General features: G+C 38.7%; 1 protein-coding gene across 3 annotated transcripts in view; it reads right to left on the reverse strand.

Annotated features, from left to right (window-relative positions):
- The window catches only part of DAAM1 (dishevelled associated activator of morphogenesis 1), a 427,341-nt gene that overhangs the window by 239,819 nt on the left and 162,473 nt on the right, over positions 1 to 25,049 (reverse strand). The window lies entirely within an intron of this gene.

Below are 25,049 nucleotides of genomic sequence, written 5' to 3' on the forward strand. Positions count from 1 at the left end.
GCATCCACAGACAGTGACACAATATGCAGGATTACTTGCTCTCTGAGCAAAAGCAATACCTCCATGCAGGGTCATACCGCATACAGACATATACTCCCCCCTTTTCAGTAATCACTTACTGTGCATGAAACAACAGATTTAAAATAAAACAAGTTTTGCTCATGTGTGTATTGTATCGTAACAGGAAATGTGTGTGTACACAACTGACCCCGCCAGCAGGTTAACCTTTTAATGCCGTTATGCCGTTCTATTCCGTCATAATTACACTGGGCTTTAAAGCCGTTATGACGGAATAGAACGTCATAGCTAACGGCTGTCCTGAAGCCTTCTGTGCTTCTAGGATTTGATCGCAGTCTGGAGGGCGTTCCTAGGATTGTAGGGACGCCCCCCAGATGCGATCCAATAATTGAAATAATTGAACATTGTTCCGATGTAGGCACTTTAACCCTGTCACGAAAGGGTTAAAAAGGGCAACTCCTGCTGCTCTGTTAGTAGACAGGAACAGGCCTCCCCCAGTAAGAAAACAAAATGTCATTTTAATTCATGATCAGAACGTAATTTTTTTACCACAGAAATAAAACATAAATATATTATTAAATTCCTAATGGTCGACCCTTTAAAAAGGTACAGTCTGCACAAGAATTTTTATTGTTTAAAAAGATAGATAATCCCTTTATTACCCATTCCCCAGTTTTGCATAACCAACACAGTTATATTAATATACTTTTTACCTCTGTGATTATCTTGTATCTAAGCCTCTGCAGACTGCCCCTTATCTCAGTTATATTAATATACTTTAGTTTTTACCTCTGTGATTACCTTGTATCTAACCCTCTGCAGACTGCTACTTATCTCAGTTATATTAATATACTTTTTACCTCTGTGATTACCTTGTATCTAAGCCTCTGCAGACTGATCCTTATCACATGGCTTTATTTATTACCTATTGACTTGCATTTTAGCCAATTAGTGTTGTGCACAAACGTGAGTACAATGTTATCTATATGGCTCACATGAACAAGCAGTCTCCTGTTGTGAAAAGCAAATTAAAAAAAGCATGTGATAAGAGGCTTAAAACAGACAGAAATTTAGAGGTTTAAACGCTATAAAGTATGTTGGGGAATGGGTAGTAAAGGCGTTTAACTTTTTAAACAATAACAATTTTGATGTAGACTGTCACTTAAAGGGACACTGAACCCAATTTATTTTCTTTCGTGGTTCAGATAGAGCATGCAATTTTAAGCAACTTTCTAATTTACTCCCATCAATTTTTTCTTCTTTTTATTGCTATCCTTATTTGAAAAAGAAGGCATCTAAGCTATTTTTTTGGTTCAGACCTCTGGACTCCACTTTTTATCGGTGGATGAATTTATCCACCAATCAGCAAGGACAACCCAGGTTGTTCACCAAAAAACATAATTTATGTAAGAACTTACCTGATAAATTCATTTCTTTCATATTAGCAAGAGTCCATGAGCTAGTGACGTATGGGATATACATTCCTACCAGGAGGGGCAAAGTTTCCCAAACCTCAAAATGCCTATAAATACACCCCTCACCACACCCACAAATCAGTTTAACGAATAGCCAAGAAGTGGGGTGATAAGAAAAAAGTGCGAAAGCATAAAAAACAAGGAATTGGAATAATTGTGCTTTATACAAAAATATCATAACCACCACAAAAAAGGGTGGGCCTCATGGACTCTTGCTAATATGAAAGAAATGAATTTATCAGGTAAGTTCTTACATAAATTATGTTTTCTTTCATGTAATTAGCATGTCCATGAGCTAGTGACGTATGGGATAATGACTACCCAAGATGTGGATATTCCACGCAAGAGTCACTAGAGAGGGAGGGATAAAATAAAGACAGCCAATTCCGCTTAAAAATAATCCACACCCAAAATAAAGTTTAAATCTTATAATGAAGAAAACTGAAATTATAAGCAGAAGAATCAAACTGAAACAGCTGCCTGAAGTATTTTTCTACCAAAAACTGCTTCAGAAGAAGAATAAACATCAAAATGGTAGAATTTAGTAAAAGTATGCAAAGAAGACCAAGTTGCTGCTTTGCAAATCTGATCAATCGAAGCTTCATTCCTAAACGCCCAGGAAGTAGAAACTGACCTAGTAGAATGAGCTGTAATCCTTTGAGGCGGAGATTTACCCGACTCGACAAAAGCATGATGAATTAAAGATTTCAAGCAAGATGCCAAAGAAATGGCAGAGGCCTTCTGACCTTTCCTAGAACCGGAAAAGATAACAAATAGACTAGAAGTCTTTCGGAAAATCTTAGTAGCTTCAACATAATATTCAAAGCTCTAACTACATCCAAAGAATGCAATGATCTCTCCGTAGAATTCTTAGGATTAGGACATAATGAAGGAACCACAATTTCTCTACTAATGTTGTTAGAATTCACAACCTTAGGTAAAAATTTAAAAGAAGTTCGCAACACCGCCTTATCCTGATGGAAAATCAGAAAAGGAGATTCACAAGAAAGAGCAGATAATTCAGAAACTCTTCTAGCAGAAGAGATGGCCAAAAGAAAACAAAACTTTCCAAGAAAGTAATTTAATGTCCAGTGAATGCATAGGTTCAAACGGAAGAGCTTGAAGAGCCCCCAGAACCAAATTCAAACTCCAAGGAGAAATTGACTTAATAACAGGTTTTATACGAACCAAAGCTTGTACAAAACAATGAATATCAGGAAGAATAGCAATCCTTCTGTGAAAAAGAACAGAAAGAGCAGAGATTTGTCCTTTCAAGGAACTTGCAGACAAACCTTTATCCAAACCATCCTGAAGAAACTGAAAAATTCTCGGAATTCTAAAAGAATGCCAGGAAAAATGATGAGAAAGACACCAAGAAATGTAAGTCTTCCAGACTCGATAATATATCTTCCTAGATACAGATCTACGAGCCTGTAACATAGTATTAATCACAGAGTCAGAGAAACCTCTTTGACTAAGAATCAAGCGTTCAATCTCCATACCTTTAAATTTAAGGATTTGAGATCCTGATGGTAAAAAAGGACCTTGTGACAGAAGGTCTGGTCTTAACGGAAGAGTCCACGGTTGGCAAGAAGCCATGCGGACAAGATCCGTATACCAAAACCTGTGAGACCATGCTGGAGCCACCAGCAGAAAAAACGAGCATTCCTTCAGAATCTTGGAGATTACTCTTGGAAGAAGAACTAGAGGCGGAAAGATATAGGCAGGATGATACTTCCAAGGAAGTGACAATGCATCCACTGCTTCCGCCTGAGGATCCCTGGATCTGGACAGATACCTGGGAAGTTTCTTGTTTAGATGAGAAGCCATCAGATCTATTTCTGGAAGTCCCCACATTTGAACAATCTGAAGAAATACCTCTGGGTGAAGAGACCATTCGCCCGGATGTAACGTTTGGCGACTGAGATAATCCGCTTCCCAATTGTCTATACCTGGGATATGAACCGCAGAAACTAGACAGGAGCTGGATTCCGCCCATACCAGTATTCGAGATACTTCTTTCATAGCCAGAGGACTGTGAGTCCCTCCTTGATGATTGATATATGCCACAGTTGTGACATTGTTTGTCTGAAAACAAATGAACGATTCTCTCTTTAGAAGAGGCCATGACTGAAGAGCTTCTGAAAATTGCACGGAGTTCCAAAATATTGATTGGTAATCTCACCTCCTGAGATTTCCCAAACCCCTTGTGCTGTCAGAAACCCCCATACAGCTCCCCAACCTGTCAGACTTGCATCTGTTGAGATCACAGTCCAGGTTGGAAGAAAAAAAAGAAGCCCCCTGAACTAAACGATGGTGGTCTGTACCACGTCAGAGGGTGTCGAACAATCAGTTTTAAAGATATTAAATGAGATATCTTTGTATAATCCCGGCACCACTGGTTCAGCATACAGATCTGAAGAGGTTGCATGTGAAAATGAGCAAAGGGGAACACGTCCAATGCAGCAGTCATAAGAACCTAGAATTTCCATGCATAAGGCTACCGAAGGGAATGATTGAGACTGAAGGTTTCGATAAGCTGAAACCACTGAATCTATCCGGAAATCTAAAAAATCTAAAAAATGAGCAAAGGGAATTGAATCCAATGCTGTTAAAACTTCTATGCATATATAGCAATTGAAGGAAATAATAGAGACTAAAGGTACCGACAGACGGAACCCAATACAAATTGTCCCTTGTCTGATAGAGACAAAGATAGTGACATAAACCATCTGGAAACCTAAAAAAAGGTGACCCTTGCGTGAGGAATCAAGAGCTTTTGAAAAAAGATCCTCTAACTATGTCCTGAAGAGCAAGTGAAACATATGAGAATCCGCATCCTCAGGAAATAATCTGAATGAAAACAGAAAAATGAAGAATACGCATTTATTGTATCTAAAGAAAACAAATAATGCTATCAATGACCACAAAAAGGCAAAATAGTTTGAATAAAACTCCAAAACCCAGTTCCTAGAAAAGGAACTGGAATAAAAACCCCAGAAGATTCCAGGTCTGAGCAGCGCTTGAACCCCATGGGTACCCAGCCATGCCTCAACAGTATCCAAAATATATAGGACAGAAACACACTGAAAGAAAGTGTTAGCCTTACTGGAATAAAATCAAAGAAATTTGGACAAAATAGAACCAAATAAATTTCAAAGAAGTCTTAACCTGCCCCTTACCAGCCAAGCTGGAATACGGCACGTGCATCGCAACATTAGGGAGCTAATTTCGAACCCCAATTAAAAACATGTTACTTGGGAAAGAACTCAGGATTCGTTCCTTAATGAGAACAACCAAACTAGTATAAGCTTAAAGTTTTAGTCTTAGAACTCAATCTTGAAGCCCATAGTAACAGTTACGAATTGAATCCAATTATAATTGATTATCTTAGAACAAAAGAAATATGGATTTTCTTTTTTTTTTTTTTTTTTAAATCACAGAATTCTTCTAGCTAAAATAGCTAGACATAGATTAACCCTCATTTGCGAATATATTCAAAAATGAAGACACAAATGAAATCATTAGCATGATAGTCCAGTTTAAAGGACCAGTCAAAACAGAGGACTTGCAAAATGCAAAACAACAAGACAAATGCAACGGCACCTAGTCTAGTAAATGTTGTCCCTTAACAATGCTAAATAAATCATGATCTGATACTTGATCTTAAAGTAAACAGAAAAAATGAAGCAATTGCAATATCACAGGACCAAGAAAAGTACCTGAAACTAAATATTTTTCCAAAAATAAGATACAACTATATAAAGGAAAATAAATACTATTTTGCTATAAAAACAATAGCATAATTAATAGGAGTAGAGATAGCTCCAATAAATTGGAGAACCCTCCAAATTGAATTTAACTGCTGACAAAGAATATAGTTTAAAAATAAAAGAAAATTATCAGCCTATTCCATTCCCTAGTATGGGGAATTGGAAAGAAAACCTCTGAAATCAAAGAAGAAAAAAAAGGCAGAAATAGTGTCAGCTAGTCTTAAAGAACTAGTTACCTTAATATCCAAAATAATCAACACCTCTTCAACAAAGAACAAATGTACTTTAATAATAAAAAAAATTATATAAAAAAGTAGATTTGTTAGCGTCAATATCTGATGAAGAGAATTTCTGAAAGAGAAAAAAACATCATCAGAGAAGGATAAATCAGTATGTTGTTGGTCATTTGAAACTTCAATAATTAAAAAAGAAGTGAAAAAGACCTAAAAATCGTATTAGAAGGCACGAAGTCAGACATAGCCTTAATCAGAAAAAATATTTCTTATAAATCTTCTAAACATTTCTTGCACTTAAGAATGGAAATGTATAAAGCATAAATACTAATGGAATCTGCATGTAAAAGTATATCATAATAACTTATTACAAACCATAGCTAAAGATAAACATTTATAACATTTAAAATAAATGAACTTAGCTTTGGTAGAACTGAAACTCAGTTAAGCATTTTTCCAGAAGTGGCTTCTGACTCAGGGACAAACGGAGACATCTTGCAATATGTAATAGAAAAAACAACATATAAAACAAAATTGATCAAATTCCTTAAATGACAGTTTCAGGAATGGGAAAAAATGCCAAAGAACAAGCTTCTAGCAACCAGAAGCAATAAAAAATGAGACTTAAATAATGTGGAGACAATAGTGACGCCCATATTTTTTAGCGCCAAAAAAGACGCCCACATTATTTGGCGCCTAAATGCTTTTGGCGCTAAAAATGACGCCACATCCGGAACGCCGACACTTTTGGCGCAAAAAAACGTCAAAAAAAATGTGCGCCAAAAAAGTCCGCGCCAAGAATGACGCAATAAAATTAAGCATTTTCAGCCCCTGCAAGCCTAATAGCCCACAGGGAAAAAGTCAAATTTTAAGGTAAGAAAAAAATTGATTAATTCATATGCATTATCCCAAATATGAAACTGACTGTCTGAAAATAAGGAACGTTTAACATCCTGAGTCAAGGCAAATAAATGTTTGAATACATATATTTAGAACTTTATAAATAAAGTGCCCAACCATAGCTTAGAGTGTCACAGAAAATAAGACTTACTTACCCCAGGACACTCATCTACATGTTTGTAGAAAGCCAAACCAGTACTGAAACGAGAATCAGTAGAGGTAATGGTATATATAAGAGTATATCGTCGATCTGAAAAGGGAGGTAAGAGATGAATATCTACGACCGATAACAGAGAACCTATGAAATAGACCCCGTAGAAGGAGATCACTGCATTCAAATAGGCAATACTCTCCTCACATCCCTCTGACATTCACTGCACACTGAGAGGAAAACCGGGCTCCAACCTGCTGCGGAGCGCATATCAACGTAGAATCTAGCACAAACTTACTTCACCACCTCCATCGGAGGCAAAGTTTGTAAAACTGATTTGTGGGTGTGGTGAGGGGTGTATTTATAGGCATTTTGAGGTTTGGGAAACTTTGCCCCTCCTGGTAGGAATGTATATCCCATACGTCACTAGCTCATGGATTCTTGCTAATTACATGAAAGAAATGGGCCGGCATCTAAACTTACATTCTTGAATTTCAAATAAAGATACTAAGAGAATAAAGAAAATTTGATAATAGGGGCTTGATTTATCAAGCCTTTTCGGCTGCAAGTTCTCTCAAGAACTTGTTCACCGAGATTTATCAAGCAGCGGTCACCAGGCCGCTGCTTCCCTAACATCTTCGCCACCTCTATTGTAGCGAAATTCAATCTCCTCTGTCGAATCCGACCGAGGAGATTGACAGCTCCTGCCCGCGCGTGATTGGCTGTGTGCGGGCAGGGGGCGGGATTGCACGCGAGCGCAAAATTGCGCTCGTGTGCAATGTTAATTACCTGCAGGTAATTTCTCCCTGCCACAGGCGAACTGAGGCGTACAGGGGCGCATATAAGCGCCCCTGTACGCCTCAGCGTTGATAAATCTAGCCCTAGGAGTAAATTAGAAAGATGCTTAAAATTTCATGCTCTACCTGAATCACAAAAAAAAAAATTTGGGTTCAGTGTCCCTTTAAGGGATGCAGCTTTTACATATAGCAAGGTTGTGTCAGGGTGGAATTCTGCACCGTTTGCAGCTTAAACTGCTCTCTCTCGGGGTCAGATGCCAGTTGCACACCCATATAATTTGTCATCCTCTGTAATAAGTTCACTTTCTACTCTATTCCAATTTTCTTTGGGCCGTTGCTTCAGAAAACAGCAATGTCAGGCAAAGGGCAGGTCACCAACAGGGTGACAACACGCCAAACGCATATTAACTTGTGCAGATCCTATTGGAGACATAAAATTGCAAATGTTTCATCTTAAAAGTGGTTTTAAACAAATACATAAAGCCCTAGCAAGCCTTAGCCAGTCAGCCAATCAGGAGTGGCAGATCCCAGCCAATCACTGCCAGTTTTCTGCTCAGGAGCTCCAAGGCTCTGAGCAGAACTTTACCGATAAGTTTAATTCATTTGCAGGGGGGTAAACACATAGTTATCAAGGGTCAATAATGCCAAAATTGAATTCCCTAACCTAAAGGGATATGAAACTCACAAAAATTCTGTTGTAACAGACAGAACATATCATTTAAAAAAAATGTTTCCATTTACTTATATGATCAAATTAGCTTCATGATATTCTGTTTTGAAGAGATACCTAGGTAGCGGAGCACTACATGACAGGAAATAGCACTGCAAATGGATAACATTCTTGCAAAACTGCTGCCATATAGTGCTCAAGAAATGGGCTGGCTCTTAAGCATACACCCCCTGCGTTTCAACAAAAGATAAAAAAGAACAAAGAAACATTGATAATAGAAGTAAATTAGAAAGTTGCTTAAAATTGCTGCTCTATGAAAGGAAGAAATGTTTAGGTTTAAGGATTCATATCCCTTAATGAATTAGAGCATGCCATTTCTGCATAAGAACGTCCCTTTAAAGTAATCATTTTAATGAGTCACACGGAACATTATTTTCGAGCAGAAGCATTTAATTAATTTTGCGCTACACTTGAAATGGGCAGAGAGGGAAGATGGCGAAGAAGTGCATAAAAAGCAGATCATGAAATGTTTACACCAGGGACAACGATTCCGTATATTCTGCAATGTCAGGAAACAAAACCAGCACAGAAGACCGCGTAATCCTACCCAGAGGAAAAACAAAATACTCATTTGTTTATCCATAAGGCAGAAGATGCAAATAATCCTAAAAGCATTTGATGTGCAGGGCGAGGAGCAGCCAGATGCCGTATGTCATGGCGAATCTCCGGCTTTTTAGTCGTCGTTTAATCATCATCATCCGTTATGCAAAGCTTAATTAGAAAACGGATGCTGGATAGATTTTCCCCATTGTTAGTGACATGGAGACATCTTTATCTCATTACTCTGCATTTTACGGCTCTCAAGATAGATTTCCAAAATTGTTCTCAAGCCTAAGAGGAAAAAGCAATTTAACACTAACCAGCAACATTACACTTAAATATTACAAGTAATTAAGATTTCTCCAACACCACCCCTTTAACGTATTCGTAAGATCTTGTCATTTTTTTTTGTATTAGTTTGTAACATCTGCAAAGCGTTTAATGTGCTCCCAATGATCAATTTTCTCTGCTGGAGTTTTACAAATAGCTGCTATCCCTTTATTTTTGTCATTTAAAAATAGCTGATTTTGTCAGTTGTATCCCCACTTGTACTGAATATTTATATACTGGTACTAGTTTTAGAAAAGCTTTGTAAACAAGATGGTTTATAAGTGATCATCCTGTCAGTAGTTGGTGGGACAGAGATAGTAAAATGTTAATTTTCCATTGTTCTCTCCAATTATTGGTCTCACAGTGTTTAGGAAGATAAGGAGAATTTAGTGTAAATATAGAGAGAATCTAATGAGATCTGCTCTCCCTGAAACCTCAACCCATTTCATGCTGTAGTTTCATTTAACAGAAACAACTATTTAATATGCAAAAATAAAGCTGAAGTAGCAATTATTCCATACACAGATTTCTCCACAGAAAATGTTGCCAGCCAGTGTAATAGTTCCTCATATTATATGATTTTCTGTTATGCAAAATACAAATGAACGGCTTAATTTAAAAAAAAAAAATATGTATTTAATGATAATTTGTGGGATAGATTTTTTTTTTTTTAATATTAGCTAAAATTTTAGCCAGTTGGACACTCAGTAAAATCAGCCGGGTGGTCCTGGGGAGAAACTGCATACAGTTTATACTCTGCAACTGGTATAACAAGTCATTGTAAAAACATTAAGGGGAAAACAATTTTGCAGTCCGTCCCTTTAAAAGGGACATTGCACTCTAATTTTTTTTCTCCCTTTTATTGTATTTCCGTTGGTCCATTTTACCTGCTGGAGTGGATTAAATTGTTGCAAACAGCTACTTCAACTGTATTTGTAATTTGAAATAGCAACTTCTGCCTGCTGTGTCCACACCTACCCAGAAAAAAGAATAACAAATATCTCTGTAGAAAAGATATGTAAACAGGAGGCAACAGCACTAATTTATCTCCCAGTGGGGGGTATGAGGGAGAGAGATTTTGTATGTGAAAGAGCTTGTAGTGCTTATTTAACACCCCAGCCATAAATAAAATTACAATAGTTAACATAAATAATATTGGCAGGTTTGCTTTATTTGCAGGCTCAGTTCATTGTTATGGGCATGTCTTAGGTGATAGTTTTAATAAGAAAAATCAACTATTTTGAATACAAAAATAAACATGAAACAATTTCCCATACATGTAATACTCTGCAGTAGGTATAACAAACCATTTGGAACACATTTAGGGTAAAACAACATTAAAGTACAGCGTCCTTTTTAAAGTCTACACCAGAATTGTTATTTGTTAAAAAGATAGATAATCCCTTTATTACCCATCCCATTCTCCAGTTTTGCATAACTAACACGGTTATATTTATACTTTTTACCTCTGTGATTACCTTGTATCTAAGCCTCTGCAGACTGCCCCTTATCTCAGTTAAATTAATATACTTTTTACCTCTGTGATTACCTTGTATCTAAGCCTCTGCAGACTGCCCCCTTATTTCAGTTCTTTTGACACTCCACAGGCGTGAGCAAAATGTTATCTATATGGCACACATAAACTAATGCCATCTAGCTGTGAAAAATTGTCAAATGCATTGAAATAAGAGGCGGCATTCAAGAGCAAATTTGATGTGAATTGGAAAGTTGTTTAAAATTGTATACCCTATCTGAATGAGGAGTTTAATTTTGCCTAGACTGTCCCTTTAACTTTAGAATGTGTAATGTGACTCTTGGTCAATACCACAATTAGGAATCGTCTCTACATACAAAAAAAGTTTGGATTCTCCTAATACAAGGAATCTTTACAAATGAGTCTGTGCAGAATAATGTATTTCTGCTATTGTATATTTGGATGCAGGTTAATAAATACACTTTACAACCATTTAGCATTTATTTTCCCAGAACCAGAGAATACAAAGCCTAACCACGTCAGATAAGCATATTATGCGCACACCTTGTTCTGAGTGCAGTGAGTCAGATTCTTACTAAATTTGAAGAGTGCAACAGATTTCCTAGTCCCAGTGGAAACTACATTCATTATATATTAACAGATATATATTATTTAAATCATCAGTTCTCCATTATACTCCATTGTGGATAATGCTGAGAGTGACCAACATGAACAAAAGGCTTCCTCGCTATTAGATTTAAGTGATATTATAGTCAAACTTTAACTACAACATCAATTATTTAAAGGGACATGAAACCCAACATTTTTCCCTTTCATAGACCAGATAGAAAATATTATTTTAAACAACTTTCCAATTTACTTATTTCTAGTTTGCTTCATTCTCTTAGTATCCTTTGTTTAAGAAGCAGCAGTGCAATACTGGGAGCTAGCTGAACATATCAAATGAGCCAGTAACTTGAGACATATGTGCAGTAGCTCCTAAGCCTACCTAGGTATCCTGTTCAACAAAGGACACCAAAAGAACTAAACAAATTAGATAATAGTTGTTTAAAATAACATACTCTGTCTGAACCATGGATGAAAAATATTGGTTTATTATGTCCCTTTAATTAAACATTGCAAAAAATATATATTCATCAGCACTTAGAACCTGACTCTACAATATTCTACACAGTGATTGATTAGTTTACACAGGCATGCAATTTCTGTTAGTTTTAAAACAAACAGCTTTAACTTAACCTTTAAAGGGACACTGAACCCACATTTTTTTCTTTCGTGATTCAGATAGAGCATGCAATATTAAGCAACTTTCTTATTTACTCCTATTATCAAATTCTCTTCATTCTCTTGGTATCTTTATTTGAAATGCAAGAATGTAAGTTTAGATGCTGGCCCATTTTTGGTGAACACACTGTGTTGTTCTTGCTGATTGGTGGATAAATTCACCCACCAATAAAAAAGTGCTTTCCATGGTTCTGAACCAAAAAATATCTTAGATGCCTTCTTTTTAAAATAAAGAAAGCAAGAGAACGAAGAAAAATTGATAATAGGAGTAAATTAGAAAGTTGCTTAAATTTGCATGCTCTATCTGAATCACAAAAGAAAAAATTTGGATTCAGTTTCCCTTTAATTCAAAACTTTAGCACTCCTTTAAATTTAGATTGAATCTAATAGAAAACTCATGCTGCATACTACAGTATGCCTCATCAAAGGTGGGGTAATTTGCGGCAGTGTTTGCTTGGATCAGAACAAAAAACAAAACATAAACAACAACACTATTAGATGCTTCAGAAACATAATTTAAGCAGATATTTTGTTCAGAACTGCCCTTACTTACCAATATATAATATGCACATAACAAATATTTAAAATAAATTTTCCTTCACTATTTCTTTGTATAAAATAAAACTAAAAACAGCAGTGTGCACGATTAGAAATAAAACCCACAAATACAAAAACACATATCGCCTACAAGGAAAAGTCATTGCTAAATAATAGATCAGTGCTCATGCATTATACATTGGATTACTGTCGGGCACAGAGAGGGGAACGTTATAGTAAGCGCAGGTTTGTGATAGATTATTACAGCCTATGAATGTCAAGCAATGCAAGCATGAAAATATACAGTCACTTTACTGAACCCAACGTCTGGAAATGACAAGAATCCTTGCAAAATAATTTAAAAACAGAATTTATGTTTACCTGATAAATTACTTTCTCCAACGGTGTGTCCGGTCCACGGCGTCATCCTTACTTGTGGGATATTCTCTTCCCCAACAGGAAATGGCAAAGAGCCCAGCAAAGCTGGTCACATGATCCCTCCTAGGCTCCGCCTTCCCCAGTCATTCGACCGACGTAAAGGAGGAATATTTGCATAGGAGAAATCATATGATACCGTGGTGACTGTAGTTAGAGAAATTAAATCATCAGACCTGATTAAAAAACCAGGGCGGGCCGTGGACCGGACACACCGTTGGAGAAAGTAATTTATCAGGTAAACATAAATTCTGTTTTCTCCAACATAGGTGTGTCCGGTCCACGGCGTCATCCTTACTTGTGGGAACCAATACCAAAGCTTTAGGACACGGATGATGGGAGGGAGCAAATCAGGTCACCTAGATGGAAGGCACCACGGCTTGCAAAACCTTTCTCCCAAAAATAGCCTCAGAAGAAGCAAAAGTATCAAATTTGTAAAATTTGGTAAAAGTGTGCAGTGAAGACCAAGTCGCTGCCTTACATATCTGATCAACAGAAGCCTCGTTCTTGAAGGCCCATGAGGAAGCCACAGCCCTAGTGGAATGAGCTGTGATTCTTTCAGGAGGCTGCCGTCCGGCAGTCTCATAAGCCAATCTGATGATGCTTTTAAGCCAAAAAGAGAGAGAGGTAGAAGTTGCTTTTTGACCTCTCCTTTTACCAGAATAAACAACAAACAAGGAAGATGTTTGTCTGAAATCCTTTGTAGCCTCTAAATAGAATTTTAGAGCACGAACTACATCCAAATTGTGCAACAAACGTTCCTTCTTTGAAACTGGATTCGGACACAAAGAAGGCACAACTATCTCCTGGTTAATATTTTTATTAGAAACAACTTTCGGAAGAAAACCAGGTTTAGTACGCAAAACCACCTTATCTGCATGGAACACCAGATAAGGAGGAGAACACTGCAGAGCAGATAACTCTGAAACTCTTCTAGCAGAAGAAATTGCAACCAAAAATAAAACTTTCCAAGATAATAACTTAATATCTACGGAATGTAAGGGTTCAAACGGAACCCCTTGAAGAACTGAAAGAACCAAATTGAGACTCCAAGGAGGAGTCAAAGGTTTGTAAACAGGCTTGATTCTAACCAGAGCCTGAACAAAAGCCTGAACATCTGGCACAGCCGCCAGCTTCTTGTGAAGTAAAACAGATAAAGCAGAAATCTGTCCCTTCAAAGAACTTGCAGATAATCCTTTCTCCAAACCCTCTTGTAGAAAGGATAGAATCTTAGGAATTTTTACCCTGTTCCATGGGAATCCTTTCGATTCGCACCAACAGATATATTTCTTCCATACTTTATGGTAAATTTTCCTAGTTACAGGCTTTCTAGCCTGAATAAGAGTATCAATGACAGAATCTGAGAACCCACGCTTTGATAAAATCAAGCGTTCAATCTCCAAGCAGTCAGTTGGAGTGATGCCAGATTCGGATGTTCGAACGGACCTTGAACAAGAAGGTCCCGTCTAAAAGGTAGCTTCCATGGTGGAGCCGATGACATATTCACCAGGTCTGCATACCAAGTTCTGCGTGGCCACGCAGGAGCTATCAAGATCACCGAAGCCCTCTCTTGATTGATCCTGGCTACCAGCCTGGGAATGAGAGGAAACGGTGGGAACACATAAGCTAGGTTGAAGGTCCAGGGCGCTACTAGTGCATCTACTAGAGTCGCCTTGGGATCCCTGGATCTGGACCCGTAGCAAGGAACCTTGAAGTTCTGACGAGACGCCATCAGATCCATGTCTGGAATGCCCCATAATTGAGTTATTTGGGCAAAGATTTCCGGATGGAGTTCCCACTCCCCCGGATGAAATGTCTGACGACTCAGAAAATCCGCTTCCCAATTTTCCACTCCTGGGATGTGGATTGCAGACAAGTGGCAGGAGTGAAGCTCCGCCCATTGAATTACTTTGGTCACTTCTTCCATCGCCAGGGAACTCCTTGTTCCCCCCTGATGGTTGATATATGCAACAGTCGTCATGTTGTCTGATTGAAACCTTATGAATTTGGCCTTTGCTAGTTGAGGCCAAGCCTTGAGAGCATTGAATATCGCTCTCAGTTCCAGAATGTTTATCGGGAGAAGAGATTCTTCCCGAGACCATAGACCCTGAGCCTTCAGGTGTTTCCAGATGCGCCCCAGCCCACCAGGCTGGCGTCGGTCGTTACAATGACCCACTCTGGTCTTCTGAAGCTCATCCCTTGGGACAGGTTGTCCAGGGTCAGCCACCAATGGAGTGAATCTCTGGTCCTCTGATCTACTTGGATCGTCGGGGACAAATCTGTATAATCCCCATTCCACTGTCTGAGCATGCACAGTTGTAATGGTCTTAGATGAATTCGCGCAAAAGGAACTATGTCCATTGCCGCAACCATCAAACCTATTACTTCCATGCACTGCGCTATGGAAGGAAGAAGAACAGAATGAAGTACTTGACAAGAGCTTAGAAGTTTTGATTTTCTGGCTTCTGTCAGAAAAATCTTCATTTCCAAGGAGTCTATTATTGTTCCCAAGAAGGGAACTCTTGTTGACGGGAATAGAGAACTTTTTTCTACGTTCACTTTCCACCCGTGAGATCTGAGAAAGGCTAGGACAATGTCCGTATGAGCCTTTGCTTGTGGTAGAGACGACGCTTGAATCAGTATGTCGTCCAAGTAGGGTACTACTGCAATGCCCCTTGGCCTTAGCACCGCTAGAAGGGACCCTAGTAGCTTTGTGAAAATTCTTGGAGCAGTGGCTAGTCCGAATGGAAGTGCCACAAACTGGTAATGCTTGTCCAGAAAGGCGAATCTTAGGAACCGATGATGTTCCTTGTGGATAGGAATATGTAGATACGCATCCTTTAAATCCACCGTGGTCATGAATTGACCTTCCTGGATGGTAGGAAGAATTGTCCGAATGGTTTCCATCTTGAACGATGGGACCTTGAGAAATTTGTTTAGGATCTTGAGATCCAAAATTGGCCTGAATGTTCCCTCTTTTTTGGGAACTATGAACAGATTGGAGTAAAACCCCATCCCTTGTTCTCCTAATGGAACAGGATGAATCACTCCCATTTTTAACAGGTCTTCTACACAATGTAAGAATGCCTGTCTTTTTATTTGGTCTGAAGACAATTGAGACCTGTGGAACCTTCCCCTTGGGGGTAGTTCCTTGAATTCCAGGAGATAACCTTGAGAAACTATTTCTAGCGCCCAAGGATCCTGAACATCTCTTGCCCAAGCCTGAGCGAAGAGAGAGAGTCTGCCCCCCACCAGATCCGGTCCCGGATCGGGGGCCAGCATCTCATGCTGTCTTGGTAGCGGTAGCGGGCTTCTTGGCCTGCTTACCTTTGTTCCAGCCTTGCATCGGTCTCCAGGCTGGCTTGGTTTGAGAAGAATTACCCTCTTGCTTAGAGGATGTAGAATTTGAGGCTGGTCCGTTTCTGCGAAAGGGACGAAAATTTGTTTTATTTTTAGCCTTAAAAGACCTATCCTGAGGAAGGGCGTGGCCCTTTCCCCCAGTGATGTCTGAAATAATCTCTTTCAAGTCAGGGCCAAACAGCGTTTTCCCCTTGAAAGGGATGTTAAGCAATTTGTTCTTGGAGGACACATCCGCTGACCAAGACTTTAGCCAAAGCGCTCTGCGCGCCACAATAGCAAAACCTGAATTTTTCGCCGCTAATCTAGCTAATTGCAAAGTGGCGTCTAAGGTAAAAGAGTTAGCCAATTTAAGTGCTTGAACTCTGTCCATAACCTCCTCATAAGAAGATTGTTTATTGAGCGACTTTTCTAGTTCTTCGAACCAGAAACACGCTGCTGTAGTGACAGGAACAATGCATGAAATTGGTTGTAGAAGGTAACCTTGCTGAACAATCATCTTTTTAAGCAAACCCTCTAATTTTTTATCCATAGGATCTTTGAAAGCACAACTATCTTCTATAGGGATAGTGGTGCGTTTGTTTAGAGTAGAAACCGCCCCCTCGACCTTGGGGACTGTCTGCCATAAGTCCTTCCTGGGGTCGACCATAGGAAATAATTTCTTAAATATAGGGGGAGGGACAAAAGGTATGCCGGGCCTTTCCCATTCTTTATTTACAATGTCCGCCACCCGCTTGGGTATAGGAAAAGCTTCGGGGGGCACCGGGACCTCTAGGAACCTGTCCATCTTACATAATTTCTCTGGAATGACCAAATTGTCACAATCATCCAGAGTAGATAACACCTCCTTAAGCAGAGCGCGGAGATGTTCCAATTTAAATGTAATAACATCAGGTTCAGCTTGTTGAGAAATTTTTCCTGAATCTGAAATTTCTCCCTCAGACAAAACCTCCCTAGCCCCTTCAGACTGGTGTAAGGGCATGTCAGAACCATTATCATCAGCGTCCTCATGCTCTACAGTATCTAAAACAGAGCAGTCGCGCTTTCGCTGATAAGTGGGCATTTTGGCTAAAATGTTTTTAATAGAATTATCCATTACAGCCGTTAATTGTTGCATAGTAAGGAGGATTGGCGCACTAGATTCACTAGGGACCTCCTGAGTGGGCAAGACTGGTGTAGACATAGAAGGAGATGATGCAGTACCATGCTTACTCCCCTCACTTAAGGAATCATTTTGGGCAACATTATTATCAGTGGCATCATTGTCCCTACTTTGTTTGTCACATTCATCACATGTATTTAAATGGAGAGGAACCTTGGCTTCCGAACATACAGAACATCGTCTATCTGATAGTTCAGACATGTTAATAGGCATAAACTTGATAACAAAGCACAAAAAACGTTTTAAAATAAAACCGTTACTGTCTCTTTAAATTTTAAACTGAACACACTTTTTTACTGAATATACGCAAAAGTATGAAGGAAATGTTCAAAATTCACCAAAATTTCACCACAGTGTCATAAAGCCTTAAAAGTATTGCACACCAAATTTGAAAGCTTTAGCTCTTAAAATAACGGAACCGGAGCCGTTTTTACATTTAACCCCTATACAGTCCCTGGTATCTGCTTTGCTGAGACCCAACCAAGCCCAGAGGGGAATACGATACCAAATGACGCCTTCGATAAGCTTTTTCAGTGGATCTGAGCTCCTCACACATGCATCTGCATGCCTTTCTTCTCAAAAACAACTGCGCATTAGTGGCGCGAAAATGAGGCTCTGCCTATGACTAGAAAAGGCCCCCAGTGAAAAAGGTGTCCAATACAGTGCCTGCCGTTTTTTTTAATAAAATTCCCAAGATTAAAATAACTCTCCAAAGTTATAAACCATTAAATATGCTTATAAAGTAATCGTTTTGGCCCAGAAAAATGTCTACCAGTCTTTAAAGCCCTTGTAAAGCCCTTTTATTCTTATATTGAAAATTAAGAAAATGGCTTACCGGATCCCATAGGGAAAATGACAGCTTCCAGCATTACCAAGTCTTGTTAGAAATGTGTCATACCTCAAGCAGCCAAAGTCTGCTCACTGTTTCCCCCAACTGAAGTTAATTCCTCTCAACAGTCCTGTGTGGAAACAGCCATCGATTTTAGTAACGGTTGCTAAAATCATTTTCCTCTTACAAACAGAAATCTTCATCTCTTTTCTGTTTCAGAGTAAATAGTACATACCAGCACTATTTTAAAATAACAAACTCTTGATAGAAGAATAAAAACTACATTTAAACACCAAAAAACTCTGAGCCATCTCCGTGGAGATGTTGCCTGTGCAACGGCAAAGAGAATGACTGGGGAAGGCGGAGCCTAGGAGGGATCATGTGACCAGCTTTGCTGGGCTCTTTGCCATTTCCTGTTGGGGAAGAGAATATCCCACAAGTAAGGATGACGCCGTGGACCGGACACACCTATGTTGGAGAAAATAGCTTCCTAAAAATATTGAAAATTTTAAAGGGATATGGACCCTCGTTTTTTCCCTTTCATGATTCAGATAGAACAAGCAATTCTAAACAACTTTCTAATTAACTTCTATTAACAAATTGTCTTTGTTCTTTAGGACGTAAGCTCAGGAGCGTGCACATGTCTATGATGACTGGAGCACTATATGACAGCAGCTTTGCAAAAATGTTTTTATTTGCAAGAGCACTAGCGGGCAGCACTATTTACTGTCATGTAGTGCTCCAGATGCCTATTTAGGTATCTCTTCAACAAAGAATACCATGGGTACAAAGCAAATTTGATAATAGAAATTGGAAAACTTTTTTTGTAATTTTATTCTCTGTCTGAATCAAATATGCCTCTTGTAATTGGCTCGCATGTGTTCAGCTAGCTCCCAGTAGCGCATTGCTGCTCTAGAATCTAACATTGATGTATATAATACCTCTGCAGGGGTTTGTGCAAAAATAAAATGTTACAACACAGTAACAGTGTACTGCAAATATTTCTCTTCTTTACTTTGTTCCCAATTATCCATTTGCCTGCTGGAGTGTAAATTGTTTACAAATCGCTCCTTTACCTTTATTTTGTCATTTGTGCAGCATCTTATAAACCCTTTATGTAACGCCCTTGTGCCATACTCTTTACTTTGTGTGCCATCTTGTAAACCCTTTATGTAACGCCCTTGTGCCATACTCTTTACTTTGTGTGCCATCTTGTAAACCCTTTATGTAACGCCCTTGTACAATACGCTTTACTTTGTGTGCCATCTTGTAAACCCTTTATGTAACGCTCTCGTACAATACGCTTTACTTTGTGTGCCATCTTGTAAACCCTTTATGTAACGCTCTCGTACAATACGCTTTACTTTGTGTGCCATCTTGTAAACCCTTTATGTAACGCCCTTGTACAATACGCTTTACTTTGTGTGCCATCTTGTAAACCCTTTATGTAACGCCCTTGTACAATACGCTTTACTTTGTGTGCCATCTTGTAAACCCTTTATGTAACGCTCTTGTACAATACTCTTTACTTTGTGTGCCATCTTGTAAACCCTTTATGTAACGCCCTTGTACAATACGCTTTACTTTGTGTGCCATCTTCTAAACCCTTCAATGTAACGCCCTTGTACAATACGCTTTACTTTGTGTGCCATCTTGTAAACCCTCTATGCAGTACACATGTGCCCTAGTTTCAACCCCACATATTCCATCCCATCCCCCTTTTGTTGCCATGGCAAGGGCACTGCATCTTGAACTAACTGAGCCGTTCACAGGCCTCACATATCCATAAAGCAAGTTCTCAGTCATCTAAATACCTTTTAAACACAGTAAAAATAACATTTACCCCTCATTGCTCCTCTTCCCTGTGTACATTACACCTGCACATTTTAACAGGACTTGGGAGTTTTCTGGCCACCTTCCCACAAGGAAACTAAACACTAAACAGAAGATAAACAGTGTGTCTTAGGAGCGCTCCGTTAACAGAAGGAAGGAGTTGTAGAGAAGGATTATTATTCACACAGCCATTCAGTCTGTTCCAGTGGTTATTGTCACAGTAGAATGAGGGCTGTTTACAGATCACTTTTACTTCCCGGAGAGGAGCAGATCTCTAGTGCAGAAACCTAATCCCTATTGACCTAATTGTGAGACCAGTTAGTTTACCAATTAAGATCTTCTTCAGTCTGAGCCAGCTCGTCACTTGACAACAATCAAGTCACAACTTGAAATGCTCAAATCAGCTACATCCCAGTGGAATTTCCTCCAGCCGTATCTCAACATACAACCATTATTGGTAGTTTGACATTTGTCACAAGTTATCAACCAGCTGCTACTAATAACTACTAAGCAACCAATGTCATATTTAGCATACGAAGCTTAGTAGTATTAATATATAAAGAATTAAATACTAAACCCACAACAAAGAGGTTAAACATATACAGCTATATTCAAAAAGATAAAAAAAAGTACAATGTGCACCAAAATGTGTGAAACCTATTAAAAAGAAATAACAAATAAACGTGCCCTGTAATTCACGCCATGTACTGTACTCAAATAGAACAGCACTAAACGTGCAAGTAAATTTCTGTTAAAAAAAAAGCTTTCATCTTTGCATGGAAACCACATGACATTTTGTAATGTCATTTATTCAGGGTTTTAGGGAAAATAATATATATTAAAAAAAAAAAATGTTCCCATTAAAAGGGACATTAAACAATAGATAAATGCTAGCAGGGGTGCTGCCACAACAGCACTGAACAGGACCCGGACCCAGGTGTGTATGAGATATATATATATATATATATATATATATATATATATATATATATATATATATATATATATATATATATACACACACATATATATATATATATATATACACACATAAACATATACACATATACACACACACATACATATATACATACAGTCGTGGTCAAAAATATTGGCACCCCTGCATTTCTGTCAGATAATGCACCACTTCACCCAGAAAATTGTTGCAATTACAAATGTTTAGGCATTCTCATGTTTATATAATTTGTTTGTATTAGTATGACATAAAAAAGTGGAGAGAAAAAAGCCAAATCTGACACATTCCACGCAAAACTATAAAAATGGACTGGACAAAATTATTGGCACCTTCTCAAAATTGTAAGAAATAATTGCATTCCAAGTGTGTGATGCTCTTCCAATCTAAGGCCTAGATTTAGAGTTCGGCGGTAAAAGGGCTGTTAACGCTCCGCGGGTTTTTTTCTGGCCGCACCATAAATTTAACTCTGGTATCGAGAGTTCAAACAAATGCTGCGTTAGGCTCCAAAAAAGGAGCGTAGAGCATTTTTACCGCAAATGCAACTCTCGATACCAGAGTTGCTTACGGACGCGGCCGGCCTCAAAAACGTGCTCGTGCACGATTCTCCCATAGGAAACAATGGGGCTGTTTGAGCTGAAAAAAAACCTAACACCTGCAAAAAAGCAGCGTTCAGCTCCTAACGCAGCCCCATTGTTTCCTATGGGGAAACACTTCCTACGTCTGCACCTAACACCCTAACATGTACCCCGAGTCTAAACACCCCTAACCTTACACTTATTAACTCCTAATCTGCCGCCCCCGCTATCGCTGACCCCTGCATTACACTTTTAACCCCTAATCTGCCGCTCCGTAAACCGCCGCCACCTACGTTATCCCTATGTACCCCTAATCTGCTGCCCTAACATCGCCGACCCCTATGTTATATTTATTAACCCCTAATCTGCCCCCCACAACGTCGCCGACACCTGCCTACACTTATTAACCCCTAATCTGCCGAGCGGACCTGAGCGCTACTATAATAAAGTTATTAACCCCTAATCCGCCTCACTAACCCTATCATAAATAGTATTAACCCCTAATCTGCCCTCCCTAACATCGCCGACACCTACCTTCAATTATTAACCCCTAATCTGCCGACCGGAGCTCACCGCTATTCTAATAAATGTATTAACCCCTAAAGCTAAGTCTAACCCTAACACCCCCCTAAGTTAAATATAATTTTTATCTAACGAAATAAATTAACTCTTATTAAATAAATGATTCCTATTTAAAGCTAAATACTTACCTGTAAAATAAATCCTAATATAGCTACAATATAAATTATAATTATATTATAGCTATTTTAGGATTAATATTTATTTTACAGGCAACTTTGTAATTATTTTAACCAGGTACAATAGCTATTAAATAGTTAAGAACTATTTAATAGTTACCTAGTTAAAATAATAACAAATTTACCTGTAAAATAAATCCTAACCTAAGATATAATTAAACCTAACACTACCCTATCAATAAAATAATTAAATAAACTACCTACAATTACCTACAATTAACCTAACACTACACTATCAATAAATTAATTAAACACAATTGCTACAAATAAATAAAATTAAATAAACTATCTAAAGTACAAAAAATAAAAAAGAACTAAGTTACAGAAAATAATAAAATATTTACAAAGATAAGAAAAATATTACAACAATTTTAAACTAATTACACCTACTCTAAGCCCCCTAATAAAATAACAAAGCCCCCCAAAATAAAAAATTCCCTACCCTATTCTAAAATACAAATATTACAAGCTCTTTTACCTTACCAGCCCTGAACAGGGCCCTTTGCGGGGCATGCCCCAAGAATTTCAGCTCTTTTGCCTGTAAAAAAAAACATACAATACCCCCCCCCAACATTACAACCCACCACCCACATACCCCTAATCTAACCCAAACCCCCCTTAAATAAACCTAACACTACCCCCCTGATGATCTTCCTACCTTGTCTTCACCATGCCAGGTTCACCGATCCGTCCTGGCTCCAAGATCTTCATCCAACCCAAGCGGGGGCTAGACATCCACTGAAGAAGTCCAGAAGAGGGTCCAAAGTCTTCCTCCTATCCGGCAAGAAGAGGACATCCGGACCGGCAAACATCTTCTCCAAGCGGCATCTTCTATCTTCTTCCATCCGATGACGACCGGCTCCATCTTGAAGACCTCCAGCGCGGATCCATCCTCTTCTTCCGACGACTAGACGACGAATGACGGTTCCTTTAAGGGACGTCATCCAAGATGGCGTCCCTCGAATTCCGATTGGCTGATAGGATTCTATCAGCCAATCGGAATTAAGGTAGGAATTTTCTGATTGGCTGATGGAATCAGCCAATCAGAATCAAGTTCAATCCGATTGGCTGATCCAATCAGCCAATCAGATTGAGCTCGCATTCTATTGGCTGATCGGAACAGCCAATAGAATGCGAGCTCAATCTGATTGGCTGATTGGATCAGCCAATCGGATTGAACTATATTCTGATTGGCTGATTCCATCAGCCAATCAGAAAATTCCTACCTTAATTCCGATTGGCTGATAGAATCCTATCAGCCAATCGGAATTCGAGGGACGCCATCTTGGATGACGTCCCTTAAAGGAACCGTCATTCGTCGTCTAGTCGTCGGAAGAAGAGGATGGATCCGCGCTGGAGGTCTTCAAGATGGAGCCGGTCGTCATCGGATGGAAGAAGATAGAAGATGCCGCTTGGAGAAGATGTTTGCCGGTCCGGATGTCCTCTTCTTGCCGGATAGGAGGAAGACTTTGGACCCTCTTCTGGACTTCTTCAGTGGATGTCTAGCCCCCGCTTGGGTTGGATGAAGATCTTGGAGCCAGGACGGATCGGTGAACCTGGCATGGTGAAGACAAGGTAGGAAGATCATCAGGGGGGTAGTGTTAGGTTTATTTAAGGGGGGTTTGGGTTAGATTAGGGGTATGTGGGTGGTGGGTTGTAATGTTGGGGGGGGGTATTGTATGTTTTTTTTTACAGGCAAAAGAGCTGAAATTCTTGGGGCATGCCCCGCAAAGGGCCCTGTTCAGGGCTGGTAAGGTAAAAGAGCTTGTAATATTTGTATTTTAGAATAGGGTAGGGAATTTTTTATTTTGGGGGGCTTTGTTATTTTATTAGGGGGCTTAGAGTAGGTGTAATTAGTTTAAAATTGTTGTAATATTTTTCTTATGTTTGTAAATATTTTATTATTTTCTGTAACTTAGTTCTTTTTTATTTTTTGTACTTTAGATAGTTTATTTAATTTTATTTATTTGTAGCAATTGTGTTTAATTAATTTATTGATAGTGTAGTGTTAGGTTAATTGTAGGTAATTGTAGGTAGTTTATTTAATTATTTTATTGATAGGGTAGTGTTAGGTTTAATTATATCTTAGGTTAGGATTTATTTTACAGGTAAATTTGTTATTATTTTAACTAGGTAACTATTAAATAGTTCTTAACTATTTAATAGCTATTGTACCTGGTTAAAATAATTACAAAGTTGCCTGTAAAATAAATATTAATCCTAAAATAGCTATAATATAATTATAAATTATATTGTAGCTATATTAGGATTTATTTTACAGGTAAGTATTTAGCTTTAAATAGGAATTATTTATTTAATAAGAGTTAATTTATTTCGTTAGATAAAAATTATATTTAACTTAGGGGGGTGTTAGTGTTAGGGTTAGACTTAGCTTTAGGGGTTAATACATTTATTAGAATAGCGGTGAGCTCCGATCGGAAGATTAGGGGTTAATAATTGAAGGTAGGTGTCGGCGATGTTAGGGAGGGCAGATTAGGGGTTAATACTATTTATGATAGGGTTAGTGAGGCGGATTAGGGGTTAATAACTTTATTATAGTAGCGCTCAGGTCCGCTCGGCAGATTAGGGGTTAATAAGTGTAGGTAGGTGTCGGCGACGTTGTGGGGGGCAGATTAGGGGTTAATAAATATAACATAGGGGTCGGCGATGTTAGGGGTAGCAGATTAGGGGTACATAGGGATAACGTAGGTGGCGACGATTAGCGGTCGGAAGATTAGGGGTTAATTATTTTAAGTAGCTTGCGGCGACGTTGTGGGGGGCAAGTTAGGGGTTAATAGATATAATACAGGGGTCGGCGGTGTTAGGGGCAGCAGATTAGGGGTACATAAGTATAACGTAGG

This window comes from Bombina bombina, chromosome 1 (genome assembly GCF_027579735.1).
Source record: "Bombina bombina isolate aBomBom1 chromosome 1, aBomBom1.pri, whole genome shotgun sequence".
Classification (NCBI taxonomy): Eukaryota; Metazoa; Chordata; class Amphibia; order Anura; family Bombinatoridae; genus Bombina; species Bombina bombina.